This window comes from Notamacropus eugenii, chromosome 4 (genome assembly GCF_028372415.1).
Source record: "Notamacropus eugenii isolate mMacEug1 chromosome 4, mMacEug1.pri_v2, whole genome shotgun sequence".
Taxonomy (NCBI): domain Eukaryota; kingdom Metazoa; phylum Chordata; class Mammalia; order Diprotodontia; family Macropodidae; genus Notamacropus; species Notamacropus eugenii.
The window spans coordinates 294,340,408-294,358,919 of NC_092875.1; the positions used below are offsets into that span (position 1 = coordinate 294,340,408).

Genomic DNA, 18,512 nt, shown 5'->3' on the forward strand with positions numbered 1-18,512 from the left:
AATTAACCAAGCTGGCGATTCGACTGTATGTTAAATGAACTAACTAATTTACAATGTGTATCAGAGGCAGCAAGGGATCCTCCCAGGAAAATGTTCCCCTCTCTCCTTCCCCTGCCCCAGAAACTTCCACAGGCTCTGAGGACACGGTGACTCATCCTTTGGTTCTTTTGGGGATGGCAAACTTTTCAGCTTTTTCCAGCCTGGAAAGGCTGGCTTGGCACTGACAGGTTTGTGCTTTGGGATGGCAAAGAATCTCCCAATGGGTTGCTGAGCAGAGAAGCTGATAACACGATGGATATACAAAAGGGGGCAATCCATCCTTCACCTTTCTTTTTCCAGCCATGAAGTGTGTGAAGACTATTTTGAGCTGTTTCCTGAGTGGGGGAAGGGACAATTTTCCAATTTTCTACTAGGCATTCATGCCACCATAAGCATATGCCCTACCTGGGCACAACTGATTCGTTTCTGAACAAATAAATCAATCATAACCACACTTTTAAATTGAACTTCATTTGACCTGTGTCCTTGAGTGAAAGTAAAAGTGTGCTTCCTTTTTTAAAGTATATTTTTTAAAATGTCTTATCAAAATACTTCTGAAATCAAGACTTCTAGAGAATCCTGTCTAATTAGACTAAGGTTCCTTAGATAAGTCAAAATGGTTATCCTTATTTTCTCCCTCCCTGGGTAAAACTGCTTTTTTTTTGTTTTTATAAAGAAACTTAAAGGGCAGTTAGATGGCACAGTGAACAGACCACCAGCCCTGGAGACAGGAGGACCTGAGTTCAAACGTGGTCACAGGCACTTGATACTTACTAGGTGTGTGCCCTTGGGCAAGTCACTTAACTCCAACTGCCTTGCCTTCCCCCCTCCAAAAAAAAAAAAAAAAGAAAGAAAGAAAGAAAATTAGCTGTTATAGTTTTCTATCTCAGAAAAATTCTTATCTATCTATTCTTGATTTGAAAATTGACCCCCTTCTGTATAACTACAAATGAACGAATGAAAATGCACTTTAAAATGTACTGTGTTAAGCATTAGGGATACCAAAAGAAAAAAAGGAAGGAAGCCCCTGCTTTCAAAGAACTCACATTCCAATAGGAAAGCACAAAGCATGTAGGAAGTTTCAGCTTCAAGTCAGACGGTAATGCATCTTCTTTACTGTCGTTTTGTTGGACAAAACCACGTCTGTTCTTGATGCTGAACTATTTGATGATGCCGATAACACTCTGGTACAAATAACTCTCTGATCTCCAGATACCTAGATGAAGAGCATGTATTATAGCCTTCTGTATCCTCAAGCAGTAGCTAGTTCCCTAACTGAGGGGAAAAAAAGGAATGTGTATGTGTATGTGCATGTTTTTATGCATACAATTATTACTATGTATTACTTCTTATATATCTTATATCACATGATATGTGGAGGGAACAGCAGAGGCACCCAGGAAGACCTGGGTTCAAGTCCTGCCTCCCACACACAGGCCATATGACCCTGAGAAAGTCACTTAACCTCTTGGTGGCTTATGCAACTCTCTAAAACTATAGATTGCTCAGAAGGTGCTAACTTGCAAAAGTAGAAAATTTCCTCATCTGGGAGGGTCTTATACTAATGAAATTACCGGTCTGTTGCCTATATCTCTATTTTATATGAATTTATATACATGCATGTGTATGCAACTATACATCCATCTGTATGTAAGGGGATGTTGTAGATGTGTACAGATACGTGTCTGTATAAACTGTGCTTCTGATGCAATGATTCTACAGTTTCTTCAATACCACTGTAGAGTTCTACGCCAAATGCAAAGAAATGGAGCTTTGACATTTTTGAGGTGAACTCAAACTAGAGATAGCCAAACTAGGAGAAATCAGATCAAATTCCCTTATTGCCTTTGAACAAACTGAGCAAAAAAATAGTTGTTGTTGTGTTTAATCAGGGTCTTTTTAATTCTATAAATATAGTACTAAAACATCTAGGAGATCATATAAAAATAATCATCTAATAAAGAAAAACAGATTTCAAAGGTATTCCTTAGTCCAACAGTAGTAGTTCTAAACTGAGGGCAGAGTCCAAAGGAAACTGAGAACAAAGCCCAGTATGGGCCTGCTGGGAAGGGGAGCACCTTCTTAGTTTCAGGATGTGTCACTGGGGTTAAATAGTGAACAGACACACAAGAAGTGACAAAGAATAAAACAAATAAACAATTACACTGAAAGTCACAAGGAGCTCTACTCCATCTCAGAAGTATTTATCTAGGGTCATCTCTAATGAACCTAAAAGAACCAGCAGATTTCACAGAGGCTAAATAAAACTTTTTTAAAGGTTAGCAAAAACATATTTATGTGGTAAATGCCTCTGAACAGTCTTTTAGTGGGTGGATCCGGCACATACCAGTACCTCTGAGCCTAGTCCAATTTTGAATTAAGCTTCACAGTTCACCTTTAAGAAACAATGAGCCCGTTTTAAAACAAAATCCTTTATTAATAAGAAACAGGGAATGAGAAATTTTTAAAAATAAGATATGTATCAGCTGAATTGTCTCTAAATAGAATGTTTTACAAAGTTTTCCATTAGCCATCAGTGGATCTTTAAAACACACAACCTTTTTTTAAACTTGTTAGTCATTCATCTGTAAAATCTAGCTTTTTATGTGCATGCCAAGCATAAAATTGCCCCATGCTAAATTTAACACAAATCTCACATTACAGAGTTATGTGCACTTGCAATTTAACATGCCCATGACAAAGGTGCAGGCTTATACATCCAAAGTATCCACGTTTGGGGTGAGGAGGAAAGAGCACGTTTGTTTCAGTGCCTTTTCAGCTGGAGGTACATTCATGAAAATCTTCAAAAAACCAAAACAAACCTAGTCCTATAATTTAAATCTGCAGGCAATCAGGCTAGGAAAATACATAGAGGAGCCAGGCTGCGTAATCACTAACACTTGCAAAACCATTTAAACTGTTCTTTAGTTGTAATTGCTAGCAGTCTCTTATGACTGTAATCTCGAAAAAATCTTCCATTGGAAAAATCAAACACAGGTGTATATTAACTTCCTGCCCATTTCTAATCAGGTGTCACACAAATCTCAGCTATGCCACATTAAAATTATTTTGTCCTTTAATGCTACAAGCAAGAGTTCCCAGAACCCAACATCACTGTCACTGCCTACCTTGGGACACCAGAGGAAATGAGGAGATATGTGCCTCCAGTGTAGCCTGTTTTCAAGGTAATTGCAGAGCAACTAGTGAAGAGAGAATTGGATTTGGAGGGAAGAAAAGACGCAACTTTAAACGTAGCTTCAAACACTTATTACCGGTGCAAGGCTGGGCAAATCACTTAGCTTTCCTCAGACTCAGTTTCCTCATCTGTAAAATGGGGATAACATTATTCTCTACCTCCCAAGGCTGTAGTAAGGCTGAAATGTGATCTTTATAAAGTGCTTTGCAAACCTTAAAGAGTATGTAAATAGTAGCTATTATTATGATTAGCGTTTATTCAAATGAACCTAGACTTTAAAAATTAAAGTCTCTTTTTAAGTAAGGGTGGAAAAAAGTACACTTCATGAAGAAAATCTATATGTTTAAATACCAATATGTGATGACATTATGTTTATTTTAAAGTAAGATGCTGCTCCTCTTTATGCTGTCAAAAGATGGTGAATCATTCTACAAAAGTTTTTTAAAGAAAAATTCTTAACTCTTTCCAACATGCAAATTCTAAAAAGATGATTCAGCTGAATCGTAATGAGGCAAAGCGAGGCATCCAAAGCCCCGCAGCATTTCAGACAGCATTTAGGACCTAGAAACCAAGCCCCTAATTACAAACGCACATTTTTATATCTGAAACACTAACACTGTACACATTCCCTCACTCTACACAATTTCCTATGACAGAAATCTGAGCTCATGGAACTGATTAAGTTGGGCAGATTTTGTTTATCTTACCTTATGATTTGAACTTACATAAATTTATAGAAAAAAATAGACTTTATTCCCAAAGTTATTAATTCCTAAGCAGAGACCAGCTTTTTATTGTTGCTGTGTTGCAGCAAGACCAATCTAGTCCCAGAACCTCTAAGTGTTGCTTAGATAAAAATTATCTGGGAAGCTGAGTAATGCCTTCTTGGAGCTGAGTTCCCTCCTTCCCTATGGTGCTGGAGCCTAGGAATCATTCAGCGTTGGTGATGTTTGCGATGGAGAGCCCCTTTCAGCTCACCATCTTAAACTAGCACAGATGGAGGGACCATGTGGAATGGAGGAGGTGTGGTCACTCCTCCTCTGAGCTCAAACATCTCATGTATTGTTCCTATCATGGAGATAGCAATTCCTAAAACTCTGTGATTGGGTTAGTTTGGGAATTTTTTTTTTGTTATTGTTGTTTTTGGTCAGACAAAAACCACCGTATCACTTCTAACTTTACATCCAATGTTAAATTTTTTTTGTGCTTTTCTAATTACTTGATCTTTTTGCTTCAACAGATAAGTAAGCTAAGATATAAAATATCTAAGCTTTGCTAAAGTAACTTGAAGATTACAGTTTTCTATACTCTATTTGAAAGTTAAAATGCTAATATAATTTATTTGCATGTTACATCATATTAACATTCCTTCCATTATCTATGGTTTCTGCTACAGCTCAACAATTATGCATGTACCTGCATACCATGTTTGTACTAGAACAAAGCAGGAGTAGTATTTTGATGGTACTTCTAAATATAAAAAGATATCCATTTTCACGAAAAGGGGATTAATTTGAAAACAGCTGACTTGCTAATCAATATAGTATTTCTCTTACTTTTAATTTAATATTTTTTCAAATAATACATTAAAGCTTCCATGGATTAATATGCATCTTGAAAAAAGTTATGAGGGGAGGGAGAGGAAGAGGGGAAACCAATTAGGAAGCAGTACAGTGAACTACCTCAGGTTGCCCCTCCCTACCCTGCCTCCCCCCCAAAAAATCCAAACTTCTTCAAATACATCTAGAAAATGCACAAGACTAAATCTTGATGGTGAAATTCAAGAAAAAAAATCACACTGAGTCATTTTTCCCGCAAACAGAAGTGTGCAGACACTGGGGATGGGATCTGGCCAGGAGGAGCCATGTGGAGGGCCCCTGAAAACAGGGAGAAGCTGTGGACCAAAGAAAGAAGGGATCTCAGACCTAATGAGGGGCGGAGACGTTGCAAAGGGAGTAAGTTTGCCAGCCAGTAAGTCTGTCACTCACTGCCCAGTTCTGGGTCACAGTTAGGGTAGAATGAGGATGAGACCTGCACCCAGGGGTGCCACTGCATGCTAAGCTGTGGCCCCAGGCCCAAGGCTGCAAAGCCAAAGCAGCAAGTTCTTTAGTAAGTAGCAGCTATGTAGCTAAGACCCAAGGAGCACAGTGGGGTCTCAGTTCCAGCTTCTAGCTCTGTCTGAAGCCTGCAAAGGAACAACGAAAGCTGGAATCCCTGACCAAAGGGGAACCTGTGGCTCTGTTGCTCTGAACTAGAAGTTTCATTGAGTTCAGTGGTAGCTTATTGTTGCTCAGACCCAAGCCAAGGTCAGGAACTTGCAGAACTCAGACCAGAGAAGGTCTCAACCAGATTGAGTCCTTGATTAGATCACTTTGGGGAATGAGAAACTTTGGGAAAACTAAAAGCTTACAATTTCCCAGCTTCAACCGTGAGACCCTGGAACAACATAAGAAAGTAGTAAGTGGAACAGCCTAGACTTTCCCTATAGAGTGTGCAGAATCCAGCTCTCACATCAAGCTGAAAGTCAGAAAGTAGGTTAGAAGAAAAAGCTAACAAAAAAAAAAAGCTATCATAGTGACAGGAACACACAAGACACAAACCCAGGGAAAAAGAATGAATCCCAAACATCTACAAGCAACGTCTCAAAGAGAAGCACAACTTGGATACAAATGCAACTATAATTCCTGAAAGAGATGAAGCAAAAGTTTGAAATGAGTTGAGAAAGAATTTTAAATGTTGGGGTTTTTCATACATGGAATGAGAATTCTAGACGAAAAAAAAACTGAAAAATAAAGAGATGGAAGTAAGAAATTAAAAAGAAATTAGAACTTCTAATTTGGCTCAGCAAAATAGGTTCAAAGTCTTGCACAAACAACTATTACAATGGACCAAATAGGAGCTAATGATATTTGAGACAACAAGCAATATTAAAACAGTTAAAAGACAGAAAAAAAAAAAACAAACCAGAAGAAAATATAAGGTACCTCATGACCTGGAAAACAGATTGAGAATAACAAAAAATAACAGTCACTAGGCTGCCCGAAACTCATGACCAACAGAAGAGCCAACGTATCATATTTCAAGAAATCTTAAAAGAAAACTGCCCAGATCTCTTAGAACCAGTGAGCAAAGTGGAAACAGAATCCACAGGTTGCCTCCTGAACAAAATCTCAAAATGAAAACTCCCAGACACATTACAGCCAAGATCCACAGCTTCCAGGTGAAAGACAAATATTGCAGGGGTGGAGCCAAGATGGTAGAGAGAAGCCAGGAAGTTACCTGAGCTCTCCTCAGTTTCCCTCAAAAACAATATGAAATCAAGTCTCTAAAAGAATTCTGGAGCAACAGAACCCAGAAAAAGATGGAGTGAAACAATTTTCCAGCCCAGGATAACTTAGAAGGGCTTCAGGAAAGGTCTGTCTCACTTGGATAAAAGGGGAGCACAGCCCAACACAGGCAGCATCCAAACAAGTCAGTCTGAGACTCTTAGCCACAACAAAAATCAGCCACCAAGGTCCCACAGTCTGGGCTCCAAAGGTCAGTGGCACAGTACACCAAGCTGTGAGGCCTCTATCCCAAGCACAGTAAGCAACTGCCAGCCTCAAAACTCAGGGCACAACAGGCATGACTAGACCAGGATACCCTAGCATAGTGGGTAAGCCACCGGCTCCAGAGGTCCCAGTACAGAAAGCCAGTGACCAGACCCCTGGCCTTCAGTGCAAGGAGCTTGGGACAGTGTCCCTTTTATCCTAGGAGCAGAGCTCAACCTTCTGAAATGTGTAAAAGACAAAAAAGAGCCTTGACTATAGAAAGCTGCTGTGGCAACAGGGAAGTCAAAACACAAACACAGAAGAGGACAACAATGTCGAAATGCTTACATGCAAAGCCTCAAAGAGGAATATGAATTGATCTCAAGCCCAAAAAACCCTCCTGGAAGAGCTCAAAAAGGATTTTAAAAATCAAGTAAGAGAGGTAGAAGAAAAATTTTGGAAAAAAAATGAGAGTTATGCAATAGAATTATGAAAAGAGATTCAATAGCTTGGGAAAAGCAAAAAAATTGACTGAAGAAGACAACTCCTTAAAAAAATAGAATTGGCCAAAAAGGGGGAGTGGGGAATCCACTGACAAAAACAACTCCTTTAAAAGTATTATTGGCTAAATGAAAAGGAGGTACAAAAGCTCATTGAAGAAAATAATTCCTTAAAATTTAGGATTGGGCTAATGGAAACTAATGGCTCTATGAGACATCAAAAATCAATCAAACAAAATCAAAAGAATGAAAAAATAGAAGAAAATGTAAACTACCTCACTGGCAAAACAACTGACCTGGAAAATAGATGCAGTGGAGTTATTTTAAGAATTATTGGACTACTTGAAAACCATGATCGTGAAAAGAACCTAGACATCATCTTTCAAGAAATTAGCAAAGAAAACTGCCCTGAAATCTTAGAACCAGAGAGGAAAATAGTCATTAAAAGAATTCACTGATCTCCTCCTAAAAGAGAACCCAAAATGAAAACTCCAACGAATATTGTAGTCAAATTCTAGAACTATAAGGTCAAGGAGAAAATACTGCAAGCAGCCAGAAAGAAACAATTCAAATATCAAGGGGCCACAAACAGGACTACACAGGACTTAGCAGCTTGCACATTAAAGAATCAGAGGGCTTGGAATATGATATTCTAGAAGTCAAAGGAGTTTGTATTACAACCAAGAATCAACTATACAGCAAAACTGAGCTTAATCTTTCAGGGGAAAAGATGGATATTCAATGAAATAGGAAACTTTCAAAATCTCTTCATGAAAAGACCTATGTAGAAATTAACCACGTAGTAGGGTATAAAAACCTCACAATCAAATGCAGAAATGCAGAAATATTAAATTCATCCTTTTCAGGTCATGATGCAATAAAAATTACAAGTAATAAAAAGCTATGGACAACATACCAAAATTTAGTAGATGCAGCCCAGTTAGTACTTAGGGGGAATTTTATATCTCTGAATGCTTACATGAATAAAATAGAGAAATAGTACATCGATAAAAAGCTAGAAAAAGAACAAATTAAAAATCCTCAATTAAACATCAAATTAGAAATTCTTAAACTCAATGGAGAGATTAAATAAAATTGAAAGTAAGAAAACTACTGAACTAACAAAACTAAGAGTTGGCTTTATTGAAAAACTATTAAATAGATAAACCTTTGGTTAATTTGATTTTTTTTAAAAAAGAAGATAACCAAATTACCAGAATCAAAAATGAAAAGGGTGAATTCACTACCAATCAAGAGAAAATCAAAGCAATTAGGAGTTATTTTGCCCAACTGTAAGTCAACAAATCTGACAAACTAAGGGAAATGTATGAATATTTATAAAAATGAAATTGCCCAAATTAACAGAAGAGAAAATGAAGTACTTAAAAAACCCCATTTTAGAAAAAGAAATTGAACAAGCCATCAATGAACTCCCTAAGAAAAAATCTCCAGGACCAGACTGATTTACAAGTGAATTCTACCATATATTTAAAGAACAATTAATTCCAATACTATAGAAACTATCTGGAAAAATAGGAAAAGAAGGAGTCCTACCAAATTCCTTTTATAACACAAATATGGTGCTGATACCTAAACCAGGAAGAGTCAAAACAGAGAAAGAAAATTATAGACCAATTTCCCCAATTAATATTGATGCAGAGTTTTTAAATAAAATATTAGCAATTTCTCACTAGAACAATACACTATGACTAGGTGGGATTTATACCAGAAATGTAGGACTGGTTCAATATTAGTAAAACTATTAGCATAATTGAGCACATCAATAACAAATCAACAGAAATCATATTATCATCTCAGTAGATGCAGAAAAAGCTTTTGACAAAATACAGCACCCAATCCTATAAAAAAATCACAGAGCAAAGGAATAAATGAAGCTTTTCTTAAAATGATAAGCAGTATCTATATAAAACCACCAATAAGCATTATACGTAATGGGGATAAGCTAGAAGCCCTTCTAATAAGATTGGAGGTGAAACAAGGATGCCTATTGTTATCACTATTATTCAATATTGTACTCAAAGAGTTAGCTTTAGCAATAAGAGAAGAAAAAGAAATTGTAGGAATTAGAACAGGCAATGAGGAAACAAAACTCTCACTCTTTGCAGATGATATATATTAAGAGAATCCTAGAGAGTCAACTTAAAAACTTCTTGAAATAATTAACAACTCTAGCAAAAAGTTGCAGGATATAAAATAAACTCTCATAAATCATCAGTATTTCTCTATATTACCAACAGAAGGGCAGCTAGGTGGTGCATTGGATGGTGCACCAGTGCAGGAGTCAGGAGGACTAGGGTTCAAATCTCACCTCAGACACTTGACACTCACTAGCTGTGTGATCCTGGGCAAGTCACTTAACCCCAAATGTCTCATCCTGGGTCATCTCCAGTCATCCTGATGAATATCTGGTCACTGGACTGAAATGGCTCTGGAGGAGAAGTGAAGCTAGTGACCTGCACAGCTCTCCCTCACTCAAAACAAAATCAAGTGCAAGTCATGTCATATTACTGTACACAATGTAAAATATTTGGAAGTCTACTTGACAAGACAATTCTAGGACCTATATGAACACAATTATAAAATCCTTTTTAAAAAATTATTTTGTTGGAGAGCCAGATATCAGCGCAGCAGCCCTTGAAATCTTCAGCCTGAAGACTAAACTTCGGTAAGTCACCTACTTGAACTTCTGGGAGCCAGGATGGCGGAGTGATCAGTAAATGCTCTCTCCTCCCCCCTGATGACCGTGAAAGAACCATAAAATATTTCCCCAGACAAATCCTGGATCAGTGGGAACAGCAGAGGGGGGCAAATAGTCTCATAACACCAGAGGCTAGGAAAATAGCAAAGGGGGATTCTTCCTACTGTGGCGGAGGCAATCTGGAAGGACAGAGGACCCAGGGCAGAGAAAATTCGCACTGAGACCCAGGCAAGCCTCAGCGCCGGGAGACGAGCCCCAGGAGGGGCGGGAACACGCATTAGCATCTAGGCGTGCCCCAGCCCTCCAGGGGAAAAGGGAAGACAATAGGGAAGCTGGGATCACCATCCCCTGACCTTGCCTTTGCCTCAGGTCAGCTGAGGAGATCTCCTGTGACCAGACCACCCCTCCCACACACCTAACAAGCTAACCCCAGGGTTGATCTGGGAAACAAAAACCAAAACCTGCTTTTAGCCTCTACACACACCAGCTCAACACAAATACCTTCTGACTGAAAGAACCAGAAGCTACAACACTCAGCCAACATTATGAATCGGAAAAAGCAGACGAAAAGTGAAAAAACCATAGAATCTTTCTATGGGGATAAGGACCAAAACACAAACACCAAAGAGGTCAGAGCTGAGACTGTACTTCCATCTGAAACTTCAGAAGGGACTATGAATTTCTCGCAAGCACAACTAGATTACCTGGAACAGCTGAAGAAGAAAATAAAAGAAAAACTGGCCAATGATTTTAAAATTATAAAAAAAGAATTCACTGATGAGAACATCACTTTGAAAAGGAAAATTGAACAAATGGAAAAGGAAGTTCAAAAATTAACTGGAGAGAATAATTCCCTAAAAGGAAGAGTTAATCAAACGGAAAAGGAAACCCAAAACCTAATTGGGAAAATTGATCAAATGGAAAAGGAAACACAAAACCTAACTGGGAAAATTGGTCGAATGGAAAAAGAAGTACAAAAATTAAATGGAGAAAATAGCTCCTTAAAGGGAAAAATTGGTCAGATGGAAAAGGAGATGCAAAAGTTAACTGAAGAAAACAATATGATGAAGATTAGAATTGGGCAAGTAGAAACTAATGACTCAATGAGGCAACAAGAATCAGTCAAACAAAATCTAAAGAATGAAAAGATAGAAGAAAATGTAAAATATTTAATTGGAAAAACAATTGACCTGGAAAATAGATCCAGGAGAGAAAATTTAAGAATTATTGGCCTGCCAGAAACCCATGATGAAGAAAAGAGTCTGGACAATATCTTCCAGGAAATCATCAAGGAAAACTGCCCAGAAGTACTAGACTCAGAGGGCAAAATAGTCATCGAAAGAATCCACCGTTCCCCTCCCGAAAGGGATCCCAAACTCAAAACCCCAAGAAATATCGTTGCCAAATTCCAGAGCTATCAAGTGAAGGAGAAAATACTACAAGCAGCCAGAAAGAAACAATTCAAATATCAAGGACATACAGTCAGGATCACACAGGACCTTGCAGCTTCTACATTAAAAGATGAAAAGAATTGGAACCCAATATTCCGTAAGGCAAAGGAGTTGGGATTTCAACCAAGGATCAACTACCCAGCAAAGTTCAGCATAACATTTCAGGCAAGGAGAAAGTCATTCAACGAAATAAGGGATTTCCAGAGCTTCCTGACCAAAACACCAGAACTCAATAGACAATTTGATCTTCAAATGCAGGTCTCCAGAGAATCATAAAAAGGTAAACAGAGGGGAAAAAACAAAAACAAAAACTTGCTACTCAGTTAGGGCAAACTGTTTACCTTCCTATAAGGGAAGATGATACCTGTTAATCTTGAGAACTGTGCAGCTATTATGATAAAAGGGATATATGTAGAGGGAACGGGTATAAAGTAAATGATGTCATGTCAAAAATATGATTTAAGTATGAGAAGGGAATGTAATAGGAGGTGTGAAAAGGAGGAAGCAGAAAATGGCAAATTACATCACAGGACGAAGTACAAAACTATAGTAGAGGGAAGGAGGGGAGGGAGATGAGCATTGTTTGAGAGGCACTCTCATCTGATTTGTTTAAAGGAGGGAACAATAATCTTAAGTAGATAATCCTAACTAGCTCTATAGGTAGTAGGAGGGGAAGGGGGAAGAAAGGGGAGGGTGGCTAAAAGGGAGGAAAGAAGCAATAAGAGTAAAGGGAACTAAAAGGGAGGGGGGTCAAAAGAAGGAGGGGAAGGCTGCAGGAGGAGGGGGAGAAAAGTGAATACTATTGAGGAGGGGAAGGGAGACGGGAGAGCTAAAAGCACAAATGGTGGGAAAGAGGTTGGAGGGAAATACACAGATTGTAATCATAACTGTGAATGTGAATGGAATGAACTCTCCCATAAAACGGAGACGGATAGCAGAATGGATTAAAAGCCATAATCCAACAATATGCTGCTTACAAGAAACACATTTGAAATGGGGGGATACACATAGGATAAAGGTCAAAGGATGGAGCAGAATATATTGTGCTTCAGCTCATGTAAGAAAGGCAGGAGTAGCAATCCTAATCTCAGACAAAGCAAAAGCAGAAACAGATCTAATCAAAAGGGATAAGGATGGAAACTATATCCTGCTAAAAGGCACCATAGACAATGAAGCAATATCATTACTAAACATGTATGCTCCAAGTGGTATAGCATCCAGATTCTTAGAGGAGAGGTTGGGGGAATTGAAGGAAGAAATTGATAGCAAAACTATACTAGTGGGGGACCTCAACCTCCCCCTCTCTGAACTCGATAAATCCAACCTCAAAATAAACAAGAAAGAGGTTAAGGAGGTAAATAAAACTCTGGATAAGGTAGATATGATAGATCTTTGGAGAAAATTAAATGGGAATAGAAAGGAATATACCTTTTTCTCAGTGGTACATGGAACATTTACAAAAATTGACCATGTACTAGGACATAAAAATCTCACAATCCAGTGCAGAAAGGTAGAGATAATCAATGCATCCTTTTCAGATCATAATGCATTAAAAATTACATGTAATAAAAGGCCATGGAAAGAGAAACCAAAAATCAATTGGAAACTAAATAATCTAATTCTAAAGAAGGGTTGGGTTAAAGAAGAAATCATAGAAACAATCAACAATTTCATTCAAGAGAATGACAATAGCGAGACAACATACCAAAACTTATGGGATACCGCAAAAGCAGTTATTAGGGGAAGTTTTATATCTCTGAATGCTTACATAAATAAAATAGAGAAAGAGGAGATCAATGACTTAGGCTTGCAGTTGAAAAAGCTAGAAAAAGAACAAATTGAAAATCCCCAAGTAAATACCAAATTAGAAATACTGAAAACCAAAGGAGAGATTAATAAAATTGAAATTAAGAAAACTATTGAATTAATAAATAAAACCAATAGTTGGTTTTATGAAAAAACTAATAAAATTGATAAACCTTTGGTCAATCTGATTAAAAAAAAGAAAGAAGAAAACCAAATTACTAATATTAAAAATGAAAGGGGTGAACTCACCTCCAATGAGGAGGAAATTAAAACAATAATTAGAAACTACTTTGCCCAACTTTATGCCCACAAATTCGATAATCTAAACGAGATGGATGAATATTTTAAAAAATACAAATTGCCCAGATTAACAGAAGAGGAAGTTGAATACTTAAACAACCCCATCTCAGAAAAAGAAATTGAACAAGCCATCAATGAACTCCCTAGGAAAAAATCTCCAGGGCCAGATGGATTCACAAGTGAATTCTATCAAACATTTAAAGAACAGTTGATTCCAATACTACATACACTATTCTTGAAAATTGGGGAAGAAGGAGTCCTCCCAAATTCTTTCTATGATACAAATATGGTTTTGATACCCAAACCAGGAAGAGACAAAACAGAGAAAGAAAATTATAGACCAATTTCCCTAATGAATATAGATGCAAAAATTTTAAATAAGATTTTAGCAAAACGAATACAGCATCTTATCACGAGATTAATACATTATGATCAGGTAGGATTCATACCAGGATTTACAGGGCTGGTTCAATATTAGGAAAACTATTAGCATTATCGATCACATCAACAACAAAGCTAACAAAAACCACATGATTATCTCAATAGATGCAGAAAAAGCTTTTGACAAAATGCAACACCCGTTCCTACTAAAAACACTGGAGAACGTAGGAATAAAGGGAACTTTCCATAAAATAATAAGCAGTATCTATCTAAAACCTTCAGCAAGCATTATATGCAATGGGGATAAGCTAGATGCATTCCCAATAAGATCAGGGGTGAAACAAGGATGTCCATTATCACCACTATTATTCAATATGGTACTAGAAATGTTAGCTGTGGCAATTAGACAAGATAAAGATATTCAAGGAATAAGAATAGCCAAAGAAGAAACTAAGTTATCACTCTTTGCAGATGATATGATGATTTACCTAGAGAATCCCAGAGATTCAAGTAAAAAATTACTTGAATTAATAAACAACTTTGGCAAAGTTTCAGGTTACAAAATAAACCCACACAAATCTTCTGCGTTCCTATATATTAGCAACAAAGTCCAACAGCAAGAGATAGAAAGAGAAATCCCATTTAAAGCTAGGGTAGACAGTATAAAATACTTAGGAGTCTACCTGCCAAAACAAACCCAGGGATTATATGAACACAATTACAAGACACTTTTTGCACAAATAGTCAGATTTAAGTAAGTGGAAAAACATCAGTTGCTCATGGGTAGGCCGTGCTAATATAATAAAAATGACAATTCTACCTAAATTAATATACTTATTTAGTGCCATACCAATTAAACTATCAGACAATTATTTTCTAGAGCTGGATAAAATAATATCAAAATTCATTTGGAAAAACAAAAGGTCCAGAATATCAAAGGGACTAATGAAAAGAAATGCTTGGGAAGGTGGCCTAGCGCTACCAGACCTCAAACTCTACTATAAAGCAGCAATTATCAAAACCACTTGGTATTGGCTAAGAAACAGAGAGGTAGACAAGTGGAATACACTTGGCACTCAAGATGCAGTAGGCAAGGAATATAGCAACCTTCTGTTTGATAAACCCAAGGACCCCAGCTTCTGGGATAAGAACTCATTGTTTGACAAAAATTGCTGGGAAAACTGGATAACAGTGTGGCAGAAATTAGGCATAGACCCATACCTGACACCGTACACAAGAATAAAGTCCAAATGGGTACATGATTTATGTATAAAGATTGATGCCATGAATAAACTGGAGAAGCAAGGAATAGTGTATTTATCAGATCTATGGAGAAGTGAAGAATTTTTTACTAAAGGAGAGATAGAAAGCATTATGAAATGCAAAGTGGATAACTTTGATTACATTAAACTGAGAAGTTTTTGCACAACCAAACCCAATGCAACCAAAATCCGGAGGGATGTAGTAAATTGGGAAAGAATTTTTACAGCTAAGCTCGGGGATAAAGGCCTCATTTCTAGAATATATAGAGAACTGACTCAAATGTATAATCATACAAGTCATTCCCCAATTGATAAATGGTCAAAGGATATGAACAGGCAATTTTCAGAGGAAGAAATTAAAGATATCTATAATCATATGAAAAAATGCTCTAAATCACTATTGATTAGAGAGATGCAAATCAAAATAACTCTGAGGTACCACATCCCACCTATAAGATTGGCAAACATGACAGAACAAGAAAATGATAAATGCTGGAGAAGATGTGGGAGAGTTGAAACACTAATTCATTCTAGAGAGCAATTTGGAACTATGCCCAAAGGGCTACAAAAATGTGCATACCCTTTGACCCAGCAATATTGCTACTAGGACTATATCCCCAAGAGATCATAAAAACGGGAAAGGGTCCCACATGTACAAAAATATTTATAGCAGCACTCTATGTAGTTGCCAAAAACTGGAAGTCAAGGGGATGTCCATCAATTGGGGAATGGCTGAATAAATTATGGTATATGAATGTAATGGAGTACTATTGTGCCATAAGAAATGATGAACAAGAAGACTTCAGAGAGGCCTGGAAGAACTTATATGACCTGATGCTGAGTGAAAGGAGCAGAACCAGGAGAACTTTGTGCACAGCAACGACCACAGTGTGTGAGAGTTTTTTCTGGTAGACTTGGAATTTTGTAATAACGCAAGAACTTCTTATAAAAAAAAAAATCCCAATGGTGGTTCTCAAGGCAAAATGCCTTCCACACTCAGAGAAAGAAATATGGAAGTCATTCGCAAAATGTAGCAGATCATGTTTGTGTATGTGTAAGTGTTTGTGTATCATGTTTTGATTTGTTATATGATTTCTTTCATTTATTTTAGTCTGACTACACAGCATGACTATAGTGAAAATATACTCAATAGGAAAGTATATGTAGAACCTATACAGAATTGTATGCAGTCGTGGGGAGGGAGGGGGGTAGTGGGGAGTAGGTGTGGGGGGGATAAAATCTCAATTGTATGGCAGTGATTGTTAAACATTAAAAAATAAAAAAATAAAAATTATTTTATTTTCAGTTTTCTATAATCCCTTCTATATATCTTAGATTTTTTCCCCCTACCTCCCCTTTTTATCCCCCTCCATCCTCCCTCCCTCCCTGAGACAGCATGCATTCTTATATAGGTTCTACACATACATTCTTATTAAATACATTTTCACCTTAGTCATATTGTATGGAAGAATTAAAATAAATGAGAGAAACCATAAGACAAAACAAAACATAACATAACACAAGAGAAAATGGTCTGCTTCATTCTGCAATCTAATTCTATAGTTCTTTCTCTGGATCAAAACACTTTCCACACAAATAAATTTTAAACAAGAGGAAAAATATCAATTGCTCATAAGTAGGCCAAGCTAACATAATAAAAATGACAATTCTACTCAAATTACTTTACTTTTTCAGTATCATACCAATCAAACTACCAAAATTATTTAATAGAGCTAGAAAAAATAACAAAACTCATCTGGAAGAAAAGGTCAAGAATATAAAGGAAATTAGTAGAAGAAAATGCAAGGGAAGGTGACCTAGTGATATTAGATCTAAAACTATTTTATAAAGCAAGAATCATCAAAACTATCAAAAAGTTATACTAGTTAAAAAAATAGTGGTGGGTCAGTGGAATAGGTTAGGTACACAAGATAAAGTAGTAAACCATTACAGCAATTTACCATTTGATAAACCCAAAGACTCCAGGTTCTGTGATAAAGACTCAGTATTTCACCAACCTGCTGGGGAAACTGGAAAATATTATGGCAGAAACTAGGCATGGACCAACATCTCACACTCCATACCATGATAAGGTCAAAATGGGTCTGATTTAGACGTACAGGGTGATACCATAAGCAAATTAGGAGAACAAGAAATAGGTTACCTGTCAGATCTATGGGGAAGGGAAGAATTTAAGACCAAACAAGACATAGAGAACATTATGAAATACAAATTGGATAATTTTTGGTTACATTAAATTAAAAAGGTTTTGCACAAAACCAACACAGCCAGGAATAGAAGGAAAGCAGAAAGTTGGGAAACACTTTTATAGCCAGTGTTTCTGATAAAGGTCCCACTTCTCAGATATATAGAGAACTGAGTCAAACTTACAAGAACACAAGTCATCCCCCAACTGATAAGTTGTCAAAGGATACGAACAAGCAGTTTTCAGAGGAAGAAATTAAATCCATCTTAGACAGAGCTTGGAATACACTACTCCAGAAGCCAAAGCATAGGGACTTAATACCAAGAATAACTTATTGAGCAAAACTGAGTATAATGCTACTGGAGAAAAAAAAATGGATCTTTAATGAAATAGAAGTCTGCTAAGCATTCTTGATAGAAACTGTGTAGAGACTCTGAAGTTCAAACAAATGAGTAAAGAGATTATATAAAAAGGTAAACATGAAGAAAAATCATAAGACTAAACAGAGATGAACTGCTTAATTCAAATTTGGGAAGATAATACTAGTGCCCCCACTGAATCCAACCCTCAAAGAGAGAGTCTGCTTAGAAAACATGGTACCTCTACGGTATCATAAGCCACAGAAGCCACAAATATGTATTTTTCAAAAAGCATATTCTCCTATAAGGTACATAGAATGAATGAATGAATGGCAATTGTTAAGCACTTACTATGTCTAAGCGTTGGGGATAAAATATGAGACAGCTACTGCCTCACAGGTGGTTTGTATTCCAGTGGGGTAGAAAACACAAAGAGGAATGGCAGCAAAGCGAGTTGATGTCAGAGAAGTCACTAAGATGGGGAGCAGAATCATAGAATAAGCTATTAACATATCTTTTCCAGAGTCAATGGTAATGGTAATTTCATTACAATTCTCCAAGAAAGAGGTACAATGGAGAGGGAATAAGAAGAGGCCACACAATTGCCCAACTTCTCCCTGGCATGGTCACTGGTTCAGGGGGTGGAGTAACAACAGTAGCAGGCACAATAGAGTGGAAAATGACCACCTTCCACTAGGCTGGAATTTGCAGTACACAGGCTATGTCATTTATAATTTTTGAATCTTTCATTGTAATTTAATCT

General features: G+C 37.1%; 1 protein-coding gene across 11 annotated transcripts in view; it reads right to left on the reverse strand.

The window, feature by feature from the left end:
• The window catches only part of STAU2 (staufen double-stranded RNA binding protein 2), a 452,577-nt gene that overhangs the window by 180,316 nt on the left and 253,749 nt on the right, over positions 1-18,512 (reverse strand). The window lies entirely within an intron of this gene.